Raw genomic sequence first — 19,779 nt, 5'->3', positions numbered from 1 at the left:
ACCAAGTGCTCTGGCAGCACATATGTCTGAAAGTGGATATGACACCAAGGGAAGCGAGTGTGCTGGTGAATGGCAACTGCCCGAAGCAGCAGCACAGCTCTTCCACTGCCAAAACAACTCCACCTACCTCATGAACTTCACATACCATCAGCTGTCCTGGCAGTTATCTAGGAAACCCTGTTTGGTGACTTCGTGTCCCATGCCCATTGAGCTCAGTGGGATGGAATCAAGCAGCTTCAGCACCCACACAAAACGAACATGGAGCTCCTCACTCAAGGCGCTCAAAACTCCACAGCCAAAGACAAGTTCAGTGCCCAAGCCATTTCCCGCTGCCATGGAAACCAAGTGCTCTGGCAGCACATATGTCTGAAAGTGGATATGACACCTAGGGAAGTGAGTGTGCTGGTGAATGGCAACTGCCCGAAGCAGCAGCACAGCTCTTCCAGTGCCAAAAACTCCACCTACCTCATGAACTTCACATACCATCAGCTGTCCTGGCAGCTATCTAGGAAACCCTGTTGGGTCACTTCTACTCCCATGCCCATTGAGCCCAGTGGGATGGAATCCAGCAGCTTCAGCACCCACACAAAACGAACATGGAGCTCCTCACTCAAGGCCCTAAAAACTCCACGGCCAAAGACAAGTTCAGTGCCCAAGCCATTTCCCGCTGCCATGGAAACCAAGTGCTCTGGCAGCACATATGTCTGAAAGTGGATATGACACCTAGGGAAGAGAGTGTGCTGGTGTATGGCAACTGCCCGAAGCAGCAACACAGCTCTTCCAGTGCCAAAACAACTCCACCTGCCTCATGAACTTCACATACCATCAGCTGTCCTGGCAGCTATCTAGGAAACCCTGTTGGGTCACTTCCGGTCCCATGCCCATTGAGCCCAGTGGGATGGAATCAAGCAGCTTCAGCACCCACACAAATCTAACATGGAGCTCCTCACTCAAGGCACTCAAAACTACATGGCGAAAGACAAGTTCAGTGCCCAAGCCATTTCCCGCTGCCATGGAAACCAAGTGCTCTAGCAGCAAATATGTATGAAAGTGGATATGACACCTAGGGAAGGGAGTGTGGTGGTGAATGACAACTGCTCGAAGCAGCAACACAGCTCTTCCAGTGCCAAAACAACTCCACCTACCTCATGAACTTCACATACCATCAGCTGTCCTGGCAGCTATCTAGGAAACCCTTTTGGTGACTTCCTGTCCCATGCCCATTGAGCTCAGTGGGATGGAATCAAGCAGCTTCAGCACCCACACAAAACGAACATGGAGCTCCTCACTCAAGGCGCTCAAAACTCCACAGCCAAAGACAAGTTCAGTGCCCAAGCCATTTCCCGCTGCCATGGAAACCAAGTGCTCTGGCAGCACATATGTCTGAAAGTGGATATGACACCTAGGGAAGGGAGTGTGCTGGTGAATGGCAACTGCCCGAAGCAGCAGCACAGCTCTTCCACTGCCAAAACAACTCCACCTGCCTCATGAACTTCACATACCATCAGCTGTCCTGGCAGCTATCTAGGAAACCCTGTGGGGTCACTTCCGGTCCCATGCCCATTGAGCCCAGTGGGATGGAATCAAGCAGCTTGAGCACCCACACAAAACGAACATGGAGCTCCTCACTCAAGGCACTCAAAACTACATGGCGAAAGACAAGTTCAGTGCCCAAGCCATTTCCCGCTGCCATGGAAACCAAGTGCTCTGGCAGCACATATGTCTGAAAGTGGATATGACACCTAGGGAAGGGAGTGTGCTGGTGAATGGCAACTGCCCGAAGCAGCAGCACAGCTCTTCCACTGCCAAAACAACTCCACCTACCTCATGAACTTCACATACTATCAGCTGTCCTGGCAGCTATCTAGGAAACCCTGTGGGGTCATTTCCGGTCCCATGCCCATTGAGCCCAGTGGGATGCAATCAAGCAGCTTCAGCACCCACACAAAACGAACATGGAGCTCCTCACTCAAGGCACAAAAAACTCCACAGCCAAAGACAAGTTCAGTGCCCAAGCCATTTCCTGCTGCCATGGAAACCAAGTGCTCTGGCAGCACATATGTGTGAAAGTGGATATGACACCTAGGGAAGGGAGTGTGCTGGTGTATGGCAACTGCCCGAAGCAGCAGCACAGCTCTTCCACTGCCAAAACAACTCCACCTGCCTCATGAACTTCACATACCATCAGCTGTCCTGGCAGCTATCTAGGAAACCCTGTTGGGTCACTTCCGGTCCCATGCCCATTGAGCCCAGTGGGATGGAATCAAGCAGCTTCAGCACCCACACAAAACGAACATGGAGCTCCTCACTCAAGGCACTCAAAACTACATGGCGAAAGACAAGTTCAGTGCCCAAGCCATTTCCCGCTGCCATGGAAACCAAGTGCTCTGGCAGCACATATGTCTGAAAGTGGATATGACACCTAGGGAAGGGAGTGTGCTGGTGAATGGCAACTGCCCGAAGCAGCAAAACAGCTCTTCCACTGCCAAAACAACTCCACCTACCTCATGAACTTCACATACCATCAGCTGTCCTGGCAGTTATCTAGGAAACCCTGTTTGGTGACTTCGTGTCCCATGACCATTGAGCTCAGTGGGATGGAATCAAGCAGCTTCAGCACCCACACAAAACGAACATGGAGCTCCTCACTCAAGGCACTCAAAACTCCACAGCCAAAGACAAGTTCAGTGCCCAAGCCATTTCCCGCTGCCATGGAAACCAAGTGCTCTGGCAGCACATATGTCTGAAAGTGGATATGACACCTAGGGAAGTGAGTGTGCTGGTGAATGGCAACTGCCCGAAGCAGCAGCACAGCTCTTCCAGTGCCAAAACAACTCCACCTACCTCATGAACTTCACATACCATCAGCTGTCCTGGCAGCTATCTAGGAAACCCTGTTGGGTCACTTCTACTCCCATGCCCATTGAGCCCAGTGGGATGGAATCCAGCAGCTTCAGCACCCACACAAAACGAACATGGAGCTCCTCACTCAAGGCCCTAAAAACTCCACGGCCAAAGACAAGTTCAGTGCCCCAGCCATTTCCCGCTGCCATGGAAACCAAGTGCTCTGGCAGCACATATGTCTGAAAGTGGATATGACACCTAGGGAAGAGAGTGTGCTGGTGTATGGCAACTGCCCGAAGCAGCAGCACAGCTCTTCCACTGCCAAAACAACTCCACCTACCTCATGAACTTCACATAAAATCAGCTGTCCTGGCAGCTATCTAGGAAACCCTGTTGGGTCACTTCCGGTCCCATGCCCATTGAGCCCAGTGGGATGGAATCAAGCAGCTTCAGCACCCACACAAATCTAACATGGAGCTCCTCACTCAAGGCACTCAAAACTACATGGCGAAAGACAAGTTCAGTGCCCAAGCCATTTCCCGCTGCCATGGAAACCAAGTGCTCTAGCAGCAAATATGTATGAAAGTGGATATGACACCTAGGGAAGGGAGTGTGTTGGTGAATGACAACTGCTCGAAGCAGCAACACAGCTCTTCCAGTGCCAAAACAACTCCACCTACCTCATGAACTTCACATACCATCAGCTGTCCTGGCAGCTATCTAGGAAACCCTGTTTGGTGACTTCCTGTCCCATGCCCATTGAGCTCAGTGGGATGGAATCAAGCAGCTTCAGCACCCACACAAAACGAACATGGAGCTCCTCACTCAAGGCGCTCAAAACTCCACAGCCAAAGACAAGTTCAGTGCCCAAGCCATTTCCCGCTGCCATGGAAACCAAGTGCTCTGGCAGCACATATGTCTGAAAGTGGATATGACACCTAGGGAAGGGAGTGTGCTGGTGAATGGCAACTGCCCGAAGCAGCAACACAGCTCTTCCACTGCCAAAACAACTCCACCTGCCTCATGAACTTCACATACCATCAGCTGTCCTGGCAGCTATCTAGGAAACCCTGTTGGGTCACTTCCGGTCCCATGCCCGTTGAGCCCAGTGGGATGGAATCAAGCAGCTTCAGCACCCACACAAAACGAACATGGAGCTCCTCACTCAAGGCGCTCAAAACTACATGGCGAAAGACAAGTTCAGTGCCCAAGCCATTTCCTGCTGCCATGGAAACCAAGTGCTCTGGCAGCACATATGTGTGAAAGTGGATATGACACCTAGGGAAGGGAGTGTGCTGGTGAATGGCAACTGCCCGAAGCAGCAGCACAGCTCTTCCAGTGCCAAAACAACTCCACCTGCCTCATGAACTTCACATACCATCAGCTGTCCTGGCAGCTATCTAGGAAACCCTGTTGGGTCACTTCCGGTCCCATGCCCATTGAGCCCAGTGGGATAGAATCAAGCAGCTTGAGCACCCACACAAAACGAACATGGAGCTCCTCACTCAAGGCGCTCAAAACTACATGGCGAAAGACAAGTTCAGTGCCCAAGCCATTTCCCGCTGCCATGGAAACCAAGTGCTCTGGCAGCACATATGTCTGAAAGTGGATATGACACCTAGGGAAGGGAGTGTGCTGGTGAATGGCAACTGCCCGAAGCAGCAACACAGCTCTTCCACTGCCAAAACAACTCCACCTACCTCATGAACTTCACATACCATCAGCTGTCCTGGCAGCTATCTAGGAAACCCTGTTTGGTCACTTCCTGTCCCATGCCCATTGAGCTCAGTGGGATGGAATCAAGCAGCTTCAGCACCCACACAAAACGAACATGTAGCTCCTCACTCAAGGCGCTCAAAACTACATCGTGAAAACAAGTTCAGTGCCCAAGCCATTTCCCGCGGACATGGAAACCAAGTGCTCTGGCAGCACATATGTCTGAAAGTGGATATCACACCCAGGGAAGGGAGTGTGCTGGTGAATGGCAACTGCCCGAAGCAGCAGCACAGCTCTTCCACTGCCAAAACAACTCCACCTACCTCATGAACTTCACATACCATCAGCTGTCCTGGCAGCTATCTAGGAAACCCTGTTGGGTCACTTCCGGTCCCATGCCCATTGAGCCCAGTGGGATGGAATCAAGCAGCTTCAGCACCCACACAAAACGAACATGGAGCTCCTCACTCAAGGCGCTCAAAACTCCACAGCCAAAGACAAGTTCAGTGCCCAAGCCATTTCCCGCTGCCATGGAAACCAAGTGCTCTGGCAGCACATATGTCTGAAAGTGGATATGACACCTAGGGAAGGGAGTGTGCTGGTGAATGGCAACTGCCCGAAGCAGCAGCACAGCTCTTCCAGTGCCAAAACAACTCCACCTGCCTCATGAACTTCACATACCATCAGCTGTCCTGGCAGCTATCTAGGAAACCCTGTTGGGTCACTTCCTGTCCCCTGCCCATTGAGCCCAGTGGGATGGAATCAAGCAGCTTGAGCACCCACAAAAAACGAACATGGAGCTCCTCACTCAAGGCGCTCAAAACTACATGGCGAAAGACAAGTTCAGTGCCCAAGCCATTTCCCGCTGCCATGGAAACCAAGTGCTCTGGCAGCACATATGTGTGAAAGTGGATATGACACCTAGGGAAGGGAGTGTGCTGGTGAATGGCAACTGCCCGAAGCAGCAGCACAGCTCTTCCAGTGCCAAAACAACTCCACCTGCCTCATGAACTTCACATACCATCAGCTGTCCTGGCAGCTATCTAGGAAACCCTGTTGGGTCACTTCCGGTCCCATGCCCATTGAGCCCAGTGGGATGGAATCAAGCAGCTTGAGCACCCACACAAAACGAACATGGAGCTCCTCACTCAAGGCAATCAAAATACATGGCGAAAGACAAGTTCAGTGCCCAAGCCATTTCCCGCTGCCATGGAAACCAAGTGCTCTGGCAGCACATATGTCTGAAAGTGGATATGACACCTAGGGAAGGGAGTGTGCTGCTGAATGGCAACTGCCCGAAGCAGCAGCACAGCACTTCCAGTGCCAAAACAACTCCACCTGCCTCATGAACTTCACATACCATCAGCTGTCCTGGCAGCTATCTAGGAAACCATGTGGGGTCAATTCCGTTCCCCTGCCCATTGAGCCCAGTGGGATGGAATCAAGCAGCTTCAGCACCCACACAAAACGAACATGGAGCTCCTCACTCAAGGCCCTAAAAACTCCACCGCCAAAGACAAGTTCAGTGCCCAAGCCATTTCCCGCTGCCATGGAAACCAAGTGCTCTGGCAGCACATATGTGTGAAAGTGGATATGACACCTAGGGAAGGGAGTGTGCTGGTGAATGGCAACTGCCCGAAGCAGCAGCACAGCTCTTCCAGTGCCAAAACAACTCCACCTACCTCATAAACTTCACATACCATCAGCTGTCCTGGCAGCTATCTAGGAAACCCTGTTTGGTCACTTCCTGTCCCATGCCCATTGAGCTCAGTGGGATGGAATCAAGCAGCTTCAGCACCCACACAAAACGAACATGGAGCTCCTCACTCAAGGCGCTCAAAACTACATGGCGAAAACAAGTTCAGTGCCCAAGCCATTTCCCGCTGCCATAGAAACCAAGTGCTCTGGCAGCACATATGTCTGAAAGTGGATATGACACCTAGGGAAGGGAGTGTGCTGGTGAATGGCAACTGCCCGAAGCAGCAGCACAGCTCTTCCAGTGCCAAAACAACTCCACCTGCCTCATGAACTTCACATACCATCAGCTGTCCTGGCAGCTATCTAGGAAACCCTGTTGGGTCACTTCCGGTCCCATGCCCATTGAGCCCAGTGGGATGGAATCAAGCAGCTTGAGCACCCACACAAAACGAACATGGAGCTCCTCACTCAAGGCGCTCAAAACTCCACAGCCAAAGACAAGTTCAGTGCCCAAGCCATTTCCCGCTGCCATGGAAACCAAGTGCTCTGGCAGCACATATGTCTGAAAGTGGATATGACACCTAGGGAAGGGAGTGTGCTGGTGAATGGCAACTGCCCGAAGCAGCAGCACAGCTCTTCCACTGCCAAAACAACTCCACCTACCTCATGAACTTCACATACCATCAGCTGTCCTGGCAGCTATCTAGGAAACCCTGTGGGGTCACTTCCGGTCCCATGCCCATTGAGCCCAGTGGGATGAAATCAAGCAGCTTGAGCACCCACACAAAACGAACATGGAGCTCCTCACTCAAGGCACAAAAAACTCCACGGCCAAAGACAAGTTCAGTGCCCAAGCCATTTCCCGCTGCCATGGAAACCAAGTGCTCTGGCAGCACATATGTCTGAAAGTGGATATGACACCTAGGGAAGGGAGTGTGCTGGTGAATGGCAACTGCCCGAACCAGCAAAACAGCTCTTCCAGTGCCAAAACAACTCCACCTGCCTCATGAACTTCACATACCATCAGCTGTCCTGGCAGCTATCTAGGAAACCCTGTTGGGTCACTTCCGGTCCCATGCCCATTGAGCCCAGTGGGATGGAATCAAGCAGCTTCAGCACCCACACAAAACGAACATGGAGCTCCTCACTCAAGGCACTCAAAACTACATGGCGAAAGACAAGTTCAGTTCCCAAGCCATTTCCCGCTGCCATGGAAACCAAGTGCTCTGGCAGCACATATGTCTGAAAGTGGATATGACACCTAGGGAAGGGAGTGTGCTGGTGAATGGCAACTGCCCGAAGCAGCAGCACAGCTCTTCCACTGCCAAAACAACTCCACCTACCTCATGAACTTCACATACCATCAGCTGTCCTGGCAGCTATCTAGGAAACCCTGTGGGGTCACTTCCGGTCCCATGCCCATTGAGCCCAGTGGGATGCAATCAAGCAGCTTCAGCACCCACACAAAACGAACATGGAGCTCCTCACTCAAGGCACAAAAAACTCCACGGCCAAAGACAAGTTCAGTGCCCAAGCCATTTCCCGCTGCCATGGAAACCAAGTGCTCTGGCAGCACATATGACTGAAAGTGGATATGACACCTAGGGAAGGGAGTGTGCTGGTGAATGGCAACTGCCCGAAGCAGCAGCACAGCTCTTCCACTGCCAAAACAACTCCAACTGCCTCATGAACTTCACATACCATCAGCTGTCCTGGCAGCTATCTAGGAAACCCTGTTGGGTCACTTCCGGTCCCATGGCCATTGAGCCCAGTGGGATGGAATCAAGCAGCTTCAGCACCCACACAAAACGAACATGGAGCTCCTCACTCAAGGCGCTCAAAACTCCACAGCCAAAGACAAGTTCAGTGCCCAAGCCATTTCCCGCTGCCATGGAAACCAAGTGCTCTGTCAGCACATATGTGTGAAAGTGGATATGACACCTAGGGAAGGGAGTGTGCTGGTGAATGGCAACTGTCAGAAGCAGCAGCACAGCTCTTCCACTGCCAAAACAACTCCACCTACCTCATGAACTTCACATACCATCAGCTGTCCTGGCAGGTATGTTGGACACCCTGTTGGGTCACTTCCGGTCCCATGCCCATTGAGCCCAGTGGGATGGAATCAAGCAGCTTCAGCACCCACACAAAACGAACATGGAGCTCCTCACTCAAGGCGCTCAAAACTCCACAGCCAAAGACAAGTTCAGTGCCCAAGCCATTTCCCGCTGCCATGGAAACCAAGTGCTCTGGCAGCACATATGTCTGAAAGTGGATATGACACCTGGGGAAGGGAGTGTGCTCGTGAATCGCAACTGCCCGAAGCAGCAGCACAGCTCTTCCACTGCCAAAACAACTCCACCTACCTCATGAACTTCACATACCATCAGCTGTCCTGGCAGCTATCTAGGAAACCCTGTTTGGTGACTTCGTGTCCCATGCCCATTGAGCTCAGTGGGATGGAATCAAGCAGCTTCAGCACCCACACAAAACGAACATGGAGCTCCTCACTCAAGGCGCTCAAAACTCCACGGCCAAAGACAAGTTCAGTGCCGAAGCCATTTCCCGCTGCCATGTAAACCAAGTGCTCTGGCAGCACATATGTCTGAAAGTGGATATGACACCTAGGGAAGGGAGTGTGCTGGTGAATGGCAACTGCCTGAAGCAGCAGCACAGCTCTTCCAGTGCCAAAACAACTCCACCTGCCTCATGAACTTCACATACCATCAGCTGTCCTGGCAGCTATCTAGGAAACCCTGTTGGGTCACTTCCGGTCCCATGCCCATTGAGCCCAGTGGGATGGAATCAAGCAGCTTCAGCACCCACACAAAACGAACATGGAGCTCCTCACTCAAGGCACTCAAAACTACATGGCGAAAGACAAGTTCAGTGCCCAAGCCATTTCCCGCTGCCATGGAAACCAAGTGCTCTGGCAGCACATATGTCTGAAAGTGGATATGACACCTAGGGAAGGGAGTGTGCTGGTGAATGGCAACTGCCCGAAGCAGCAGCACAGCTCTTCTATTGCCAAAACAACTCCACCTGCCTCATGAACTTCACATACCATCAGCTGTCCTGGCAGGTATGTTGGACACCCTGTTGGGTCACTTCCGGTCCCATGCCCATTGAGCCCAGTGGGATGGAATCAAGCAGCTTCAGCACCCACACAAAACGAACATGGAGCTCCTCACTCAAGGCACAAAAAACTCCACGGCCAAAGACAAGTTCAGTGCCCAAGCCATTTCCCGCTGCCATGGAAACCAAGTGCTCTGGCAGCACATATGTCTGAAAGTGGATATGACACCTAGGGAAGGGAGTGTGCTGGTGAATGGCAACTGCCCGAACCAGCAAAACAGCTCTTCCAGTGCCAAAACAACTCCACCTGCCTCATGAACTTCACATACCATCAGCTGTCCTGGCAGCTATCTAGGAAACCCTGTTGGGTCACTTCCGGTCCCATGCCCATTGAGCCCAGTGGGATGGAATCAAGCAGCTTGAGCACCCACACAAAACGAACATGGAGCTCCTCACTCAAGGCACTCAAAACTACATGGCGAAAGACAAGTTCAGTTCCCAAGCCATTTCCCGCTGCCATGGAAACCAAGTGCTCTGGCAGCACATATGTCTGAAAGTGGATATGACACCTAGGGAAGGGAGTGTGCTGGTGAATGGCAACTGCCCGAAGCAGCAGCACAGCTCTTCCACTGCCAAAACAACTCCACCTACCTCATGAACTTCACATACCATCAGCTGTCCTGGCAGCTATCTAGGAAACCCTGTGGGGTCACTTCCGGTCCCATGCCCATTGAGCCCAGTGGGATGCAATCAAGCAGCTTCAGCACCCACACAAAACGAACATGGAGCTCCTCACTCAAGGCACAAAAAACTCCACGGCCAAAGACAAGTTCAGTGCCCAAGCCATTTCCCGCTGCCATGGAAACCAAGTGCTCTGGCAGCACATATGTCTGAAAGTGGATATGACACCTAGGGAAGGGAGTGTGCTGGTGAATGGCAACTGCCCGAAGCAGCAGCACAGCTCTTCCACTGCCAAAACAACTCCACCTGCCTCATGAACTTCACATACCATCAGCTGTCCTGGCAGCTATCTAGGAAACCCTGTTGGGTCACTTCCGGTCCCATGGCCATTGAGCCCAGTGGGATGGAATCAAGCAGCTTCAGCACCCACACAAAACGAACATGGAGCTCCTCACTCAAGGCGCTCAAAACTCCACAGCCAAAGACAAGTTCAGTGCCCAAGCCATTTCCCGCTGCCATGGAAACCAAGTGCTCTGGCAGCACATATGTGTGAAAGTGGATATGACACCTAGGAAAGGGAGTGTGCTGGTGAATGGCAACTGTCAGAAGCAGCAGCACAGCTCTTCCACTGCCAAAACAACTCCACCTACCTCATGAACTTCACATACCATCAGCTGTCCTGGCAGGTATGTTGGACACCCTGTTGGGTCACTTCCGGTCCCATGCCCATTGAGCCCAGTGGGATGGAATCAAGCAGCTTCAGCACCCACACAAAACGAACATGGAGCTCCTCACTCAAGGCGCTCAAAACTCCACAGCCAAAGACAAGTTCAGTGCCCAAGCCATTTCCCGCTGCCATGGAAACCAAGTGCTCTGGCAGCACATATGTCTGAAAGTGGATATGACACCTGGGGAAGGGAGTGTGCTCGTGAATCGCAACTGCCCGAAGCAGCAGCACAGCTCTTCCAGTGCCAAAACAACTCCACCTACCTCATGAACTTCACATACCATCAGCTGTCCTGGCAGCTATCTAGGAAACCCTGTTTGGTGACTTCGTGTCCCATGCCCATTGAGCTCAGTGGGATGGAATCAAGCAGCTTCAGCACCCACACAAAACGAACATGGAGCTCCTCACTCAAGGCGCTCAAAGCTCCACAGCCAAAGACAAGTTCAGTGCCGAAGCCATTTCCCGCGGACATGGAAACCAAGTGCTCTGGCAGCACATATGTCTGAAAGTGGATATGACACCTAGGGAAGGGAGTGTGCTGGTGAATGGCAACTGCCTGAAGCAGCAGCACAGCTCTTCCAGTGCCAAAACAACTCCACCTGCCTCATGAACTTCACATACCATCAGCTGTCCTGGCAGCTATCTAGGAAACCCTGTTGGGTCACTTCCGGTCCCATGCCCATTGAGCCCAGTGGGATGGAATCAAGCAGCTTCAGCACCCACACAAAACGAACATGGAGCTCCTCACTCAAGGCACTCAAAACTACATGGCGAAAGACAAGTTCAGTGCCCAAGACATTTCCCGCTGCCATGGAAACCAAGTGCTCTGGCAGCACATATGTCTGAAAGTGGATATGACACCTAGGCAAGGGAGTGTGCTGGTGAATGGCAACTGCGCGAAGCAGCAGCACAGCTCTTCCACTGCCAAAACAACTCCACCTACCTCATGAACTTCACATACCATCAGCTGTCCTGGCAGCTATCTAGGAAACCCTGTTGGGTCACTTCCGGTCCCATGCCCATTGAGCCCAGTGGGATGAAATCAAGCAGCTTCAGCACCCACACAAAACGAACATGGAGCTCCTCACTCAAGGCACAAAAAACTCCACGGCCAAAGACAAGTTCAGTGCCCAAGCCATTTCCCGCTGCCATGGAAACCAAGTGCTCTGGCAGCACATATGTCTGAAAGTGGATATGACACCTAGGGAAGGGAGTGTGCTGGTGAATGGCAACTGCCCGAAGCAGCAACACAGCTCTTCCAGTGCCAAAACAACTCCACCTGCCTCATGAACTTCACATACCATCAGCTGTCCTGGCAGCTATCTAGGAAACCCTGTTGGGTCACTTCCGGTCCCATGGCCATTGAGCCCAGTGGGATGGAATCAAGCAGCTTGAGCACCCACACAAAACGAACATGGAGCTCCTCACTCAAGGCACTCAAAACTACATGGAGAAAGACAAGTTCAGTGCCCAAGCCATTTCCCGCTGCCATGGAAACCAAGTGCTCTGGCAGCACATATGTCTCAAAGTGGATATGACACCTAGGGAAGGGAGTGTGCTGGTGAATGGCAACTGCCCGAAGCAGCAGCACAGCTCTTCTATTGCCAAAACAACTCCACCTGCCTCATGAACTTCACATACCATCAGCTGTCCTGGCAGGTATGTTGGACACCCTGTTGGGTCACTTCCGGTCCCATGCCCATTGAGCCCAGTGGGATGGAATCAAGCAGCTTCAGCACCCACACAAAACGAACATGGAGCTCCTCACTCAAGGCACAAAAAACTCCACGGCCAAAGACAAGTTCAGTGCCCAAGCCATTTCCCGCTGCCATGGAAACCAAGTGCTCTGGCAGCACATATGACTGAAAGTGGATATGACACCTAGGGAAGGGAGTGTGCTGGTGAATGGCAACTGCCCGAAGCAGCAGCACAGCTCTTCCAGTGCCAAAACAACTCCACCTGCCTCATGAACTTCACATACCATCAGCTGTCCTGGCAGCTATCTAGGAAACCCTGTTGGGTCACTTCCGGTCCCATGGCCATTGAGCCCAGTGGGATGGAATCAAGCAGCTTCAGCACCTACACAAAACGAACATGGAGCTCCTCACTCAAGGCGCTCAAAACTCCACAGCCAAAGACAAGTTCAGTGCCCAAGCCATTTCCCGCTGCCATGGAAACCAAGTGCTCTGGCAGCACATATGTCTGAAAGTGGATATGACACCTAGGGAAGGGAGTGTGCTGGTGAATCGCAACTGCCCGAAGCAGCAGCACAGCTCTTCCAGTGCCAAAACAACTCCACCTACCTCATGAACTTCACATACCATCAGCTGTCCTGGCAGCTATCTAGGAAACCCTGTTTGGTGACTTCGTGTCCCATGCCCATTGAGCTCAGTGGGATGGAATCAAGCAGCTTCAGCACCCACACAAAACGAACATGGAGCTCCTCACTCAAGGCGCTCAAAACTCCACGGCCAAAGACAAGTTCAGTGCCAAAGCCATTTCCCGCTGCCATGGAAACCAAGTGCTCTGGCAGCACATATGTCTGAAAGTGGATATGACACCTAGGGAAGGGAGTGTGCTGGTGAATGGCAACTGCCTGAAGCAGCAGCACAGCTCTTCCAGTGCCAAAACAACTCCACCTGCCTCATGAACTTCACATACCATCAGCTGTCCTGGCAGCTATCTAGGAAACCCTGTTGGGTCACTTCCGGTCCCATGCCCATTGAGCCCAGTGGGATGGAATCAAGCAGCTTCAGCACCCACACAAAACGAACATGGAGCTCCTCACTCAAGGCACTCAAAACTACATGGCGAAAGACAAGTTCAGTGCCCAAGACATTTCCCGCTGCCATGGAAACCAAGTGCTCTGGCAGCACATATGTCTGAAAGTGGATATGACACCTAGGGAAGGGAGTGTGGTGGTGAATGGCAACTGCCCGAAGCAGCAGCACAGCTCTTCCACTGCCAAAACAACTCCACCTGCCTCATGAACTTCACATACCATCAGCTGTCCTGGCAGCTATCTAGGAAACCCTGTTGGGTCACTTCCGGTCCCATGGCCATTGAGCCCAGTGGGATGGAATCAAGCAGCTTCAGCACCCACACAAAAGGAACATAGAGCTCCTCACTCAAGGCGCTCAAAACTCCACAGCCAAAGACAAGTTCAGTGCCCAAGCCATTTCCCGCTGCCATGGAAACCAAGTGCTCTGGCAGCACATATGTCTGAAAGTGGATATGACACCTAGGAAAGGGAGTGTGCTGGTGAATGGCAACTGCCCGAAGCAGCAGCACAGCTCTTCCACTGCCAAAACAACTCCACCTACCTCATGAACTTCACATACCATAAGCTGTCTTGGCAGCTATCTAGGAAACTCTGTTGGGTCACTTCCGGTCCCATGCCCATTGAGCCCAGTGGGATGGAATCAAGCAGCTTCAGCACCCACACAAAACGAACATGGAGCTCCTCACTCAAGGCGCTCAAAACTCCACAGCCAAAGACAAGTTCAGTGCCCAAGCCATTTCCCGCTGCCATGGAAACCAAGTGCTCTGGCAGCACATATGTCTGAAAGTGGATATGACACCTAGGGAAGGGAGTGTGCTGGTGAATGGCAACTGCCCGAAGCAGCAGCACAGCTCTTCCAGTGCCAAAACAGCTCCACCTACCTCATGAACTTCACATACCATCAGCTGTCCTGGCAGCTATCTAGGAAACCCTGTTGGGTCACTTCCGGTCCCATGCCCATTGAGCCCAGTGGGATGGAATCAAGCAGCTTCAGCACCCACACAAAACGAACATGGAGCTCCTCACTCAAGGCGCTCAAAACTACATGGCGAAAGACAAGTTCAGTGCCCAAGCCATTTCCCGCTGCCATGGAAACCAAGTGCTCTGGCAGCACATATGTCTCAAAGTGGATATGACACCTAGGGAAGGGAGTGTGCTGGTGAATGGCAACTGCCCGAAGCAGCAGCACAGCTCTTCTATTGCCAAAACAACTCCACCTGCCTCATGAACTTCACATACCATCAGCTGTCCTGGCAGCTATCTAGGAAACCCTGTTGGGTCACTTCCGGTCCCATGCCCATTGAGCCCAGTGGGATGGAATCAAGCAGCTTCAGCACCCACACAAAACGAACATGGAGCTCCTCACTCAAGGCACAAAAAACTCCACGGCCAAAGACAAGTTCAGTGCCCAAGCCATTTCCCGCTGCCATGGAAACCAAGTGCTCTGGCAGCACATATGACTGAAAGTGGATATGACACCTAGGGAAGGGAGTGTGCTGGTGAATGGCAACTGCCCGAAGCAGCAGCACAGCTCTTCCACTGCCAAAACAACTCCACCTGCCTCATGAACTTCACATACCATCAGCTGTCCTGGCAGCTATCTAGGAAACCCTGTTGGGTCACTTCCGGTCCCATGGCCATTGAGCCCAGTGGGATGGAATCAAGCAGCTTCAGCACCCACACAAAACGAACATGGAGCTCCTCACTCAAGGCGCTCAAAACTCCACAGCCAAAGACAAGTTCAGTGCCCAAGCCATTTCCCGCTGCCATGGAAACCAAGTGCTCTGGCAGCACATATGTCTGAAAGTGGATATGACACCTAGGAAAGGGAGTGTGCTGGTGAATGGCAACTGTCAGAAGCAGCAGCACAGCTCTTACAGTGCCAAAACAACTCCACCTACCTCATGAACTTCACATACCATAAGCTGTCTTGGCAGCTATCTAGGAAACTCTGTTGGGTCACTTCCGGTCCCATGCCCATTGAGCCCAGTGGGATGGAATCAAGCAGCTTCAGCACCCACACAAAACGAACATGGAGCTCCTCACTCAAGGCGCTCAAAACTCCACAGCCAAAGACAAGTTCAGTGCCCAAGCCATTTCCTGCTGCCATGGAAACCAAGTGCTCTGGCAGCACATATGTCTGAAAGTGGATATGACACCTAGGGAAGGGAGTGTGCTGGTGAATGGCAACTGCCCGAAGCAGCAGCACAGCTCTTCCAGTGCCAAAACAGCTCCACCTGCCTCATGAACTTCACATACCATCAGCTGTCCTGGCAGCTATCTAGGAAACCCTGTTGGGTCACTTCCGGTCCCATGCCCATTGAGCCCAGTGGGATGGAATCAAGCAGCTTCAGCACCCACACAAAACGAACATGGAGCTCCTCACTCAAGGCGCTCAAAACTACATGGCGAAAGACAAGTTCAGTGCCCAAGCCATTTCCCGCTGCCATGGAAACCAAGTGCTCTGGCAGCACATATGTCTGAAAGTGGATATGACACCTAGGGAAGGGAGTGTGCTGGTGAATGGCAACTGCCCGAAGCAGCAGCACAGCTCTTCCACTGCCAAAACAACTCCACCTACCTCATGAACTTCACATACCATCAGCTGTCCTGGCAGCTATCTAGGAAACCCTGTTGGGTCACTTCCGGTCCCATGCCCATTGAGCCCAGTGGGATGAAATCAAGCAGCTTGAGCACCCACACAAAACGAACATGGAGCTCCTCACTCAAGGCACAAAAAACTCCACGGCCAAAGACAAGTTCAGTGCCCAAGCCATTTCCCGCTGCCATGGAAACCAAGTGCTCTGGCAGCACATATGTCTGAAAGTGGATATGACACCTAGGGAAGGGACTGTGCTGGTGAATGGCAACTGCCCGAACCAGCAAAACAGCTCTTCCAGTGCCAAAACAACTCCACCTGCCTCATGAACTTCACATACCATCAGCTGTCCTGGCAGCTATCTAGGAAACCCTGTTGGGTCACTTCCGGTCCCATGCCCATTGAGCCCAGTGGGATGGAATCAAGCAGCTTGAGCACCCACACAAAACGAACATGGAGCTCCTCACTCAAGGCACTCAAAACTACATGGAGAAAGACAAGTTCAGTGCCCAAGCCATTTCCCGCTGCCATGGAAACCAAGTGCTCTGGCAGCACATATGTCTCAAAGTGGATATGACACCTAGGGAAGGGAGTGTGCTGGTGAATGGCAACTGCCCGAAGCAGCAGCACAGCTCTTCTATTGCCAAAACAACTCCACCTGCCTCATGAACTTCACATACCATCAGCTGTCCTGGCAGCTATCTAGGAAACCCTGTTGGGTCACTTCCGGTCCCATGGCCATTGAGCCCAGTGGGATGGAATCAAGCAGCTTCAGCACCCACACAAAACGAACATGGAGCTCCTCACTCAAGGCACAAAAAACTCCACGGCCAAAGACAAGTTCAGTGCCCAAGCCATTTCCCGCTGCCATGGAAACCAAGTGCTCTGGCAGCACATATGTCTGAAAGTGGATATGACACCTAGGGAAGGGAGTGTGCTGGTGAATGGCAACTGCCCGAAGCAGCAGCACAGCTCTTCCACTGCCAAAACAACTCCACCTGCCTCATGAACTTCACATACCATCAGCTGTCCTGGCAGCTATCTAGGAAACCCTGTTGGGTCACTTCCGGTCCCATGGCCATTGAGCCCAGTGGGATGGAATCAAGCAGCTTCAGCACCCACACAAAACGAACATGGAGCTCCTCACTCAAGGCGCTCAAAACTCCACAGCCAAAGACAAGTTCAGTGCCCAAGCCATTTCCCGCTGCCATGGAAACCAAGTGCTCTGGCAGCACATATGTGTGAAAGTGGATATGACACCTAGGAAAGGGAGTGTGCTGGTGAATGGCAACTGTCAGAAGCAGCAGCACAGCTCTTCCACTGCCAAAACAACTCCACCTACCTCATGAACTTCACATACCATAAGCTGTCTTGGCAGCTATCTAGGAAACTCTGTTGGGTCACTTCCGGTCCCATGCCCATTGAGCCCAGTGGGATGGAATCAAGCAGCTTCAGCACCCACACAAAACGAACATGGAGCTCCTCACTCAAGGCGCTCAAAACTCCACAGCCAAAGACAAGTTCAGTGCCCAAGCCATTTCCCGCTGCCATGGAAACCAAGTGCTCTGGCAGCACATATGTCTGAAAGTGGATATGACACCTAGGGAAGGGAGTGTGCTGGTGAATGGCAACTGCCCGAAGCAGCAGCACAGCTCTTCCAGTGCCAAAACAGCTCCACCTACCTCATGAACTTCACATACCATCAGCTGTCCTGGCAGCTATCTAGGAAACCCTGTTGGGTCACTTCCGGTCCCATGCCCATTGAGCCCAGTGGGATGGAATCAAGCAGCTTCAGCACCCACACAAAACGAACATGGAGCTCCTCACTCAAGGCGCTCAAAACTACATGGCGAAAGACAAGTTCAGTGCCCAAGCCATTTCCCGCTGCCATGGAAACCAAGTGCTCTGGCAGCACATATGTCTGAAAGTGGATATGACACCTAGGGAAGGGAGTGTGCTGGTGAATGGCAACTGCCTGAAGCAGCAGCACAGCTCTTCCAGTGCCAAAACAACTCCACCTGCCTCATGAACTTCACATACCATCAGCTGTCCTGGCAGCTATCTAGGAAACCCTGTTGGGTCACTTCCGGTCCCATGCCCATTGAGCCCAGTGGGATGGAATCAAGCAGCTTCAGCACCCACACAAAACGAACATGGAGCTCCTCACTCAAGGCACTCAAAACTACATGGCGAAAGACAAGTTCAGTGCCCAAGACATTTCCCGCTGCCATGGAAACCAAGTGCTCTGGCAGCACATATGTCTGAAAGTGGATATGACACCTAGGGAAGGGAGTGTGCTGGTGAATGGCAACTGCCCGAAGCAGCAGCACAGCTCTTCCACTGCCAAAACAACTCCACCTACCTCATGAACTTCACATACCATCAGCTGTCCTGGCAGCTATCTAGGAAACCCTGTTGGGTCACTTCCGGTCCCATGCCCATTGAGCCCAGTGGGATGAAATCAAGCAGCTTCAGCACCCACACAAAACGAACATGGAGCTCCTCACTCAAGGCACAAAAAACTCCACGGCCAAAGACAAGTTCAGTGCCCAAGCCATTTCCCGCTGCCATGGAAACCAAGTGCTCTGGCAGCACATATGTCTGAAAGTGGATATGACACCTAGGGAAGGGAGTGTGCTGGTGAATGGCAACTGCCCGAACCAGCAAAACAGCTCTTCCAGTGCCAAAACAACTCCACCTGCCTCATGAACTTCACATACCATCAGCTGTCCTGGCAGCTATCTAGGAAACCCTGTTGGGTCACTTCCGGTCCCATGCCCATTGAGCCCAGTGGGATGGAATCAAGCAGCTTGAGCACCCACACAAAACGACCATGGAGCTCCTCACTCAAGGCACTCAAAACTACATGGAGAAAGACAAGTTCAGTGCCCAAGCCATTTCCCGCTGCCATGGAAACCAAGTGCTCTGGCAGCACATATGTCTCAAAGTGGATATGACACCTAGGGAAGGGAGTGTGCTAGTGAATGGCAACTGCCCGAAGCAGCAGCACAGCTCTTCTATTGCCAAAACAACTCCACCTGCCTCATGAACTTCACATACCATCAGCTGTCCTGGCAGCTATCTAGGAAACCCTGTTGGGTCACTTCCGGTCCCATGCCCATTGAGCTCAGTGGGATGGAATCAAGCAGCTTCAGCACCCACACAAAACGAACATGGAGCTCCTCACTCAAGGCACAAAAAACTCCACGGCCAAAGACAAGTTCAGTGCCCAAGCCATTTCCCGCTGCCATGGAAACCAAGTGCTCTGGCAGCACATATGACTGAAAGTGGATATGACACCTAGGGAAGGGAGTGTGTTGGTGAATGGCAACTGCCCGAAGCAGCAGCACAGCTCTTCCACTGCCAAAACAACTCCACCTGCCTCATGAACTTCACATACCATCAGCTGTCCTGGCAGCTATCTAGGAAACCCTGTTGGGTCACTTCCGGTCCCATGGCCATTGAGCCCAGTGGGATGGAATCAAGCAGCTTCAGCACCCACACAAAACGAACATGGAGCTCCTCACTCAAGGCGCTCAAAACTCCACAGCCAAAGACAAGTTCAGTGCCCAAGCCATTTCCCGCTGCCATGGAAACCAAGTGCTCTGGCAGCACATATGTCTGAAAGTGGATATGACACCTAGGAAAGGGAGTGTGCTG

This window comes from Ochotona princeps, chromosome 1, assembly GCF_030435755.1.
Source record: "Ochotona princeps isolate mOchPri1 chromosome 1, mOchPri1.hap1, whole genome shotgun sequence".
Classification (NCBI taxonomy): Eukaryota; Metazoa; Chordata; class Mammalia; order Lagomorpha; family Ochotonidae; genus Ochotona; species Ochotona princeps.
This window is presented reverse-complemented; position numbering follows the sequence as displayed.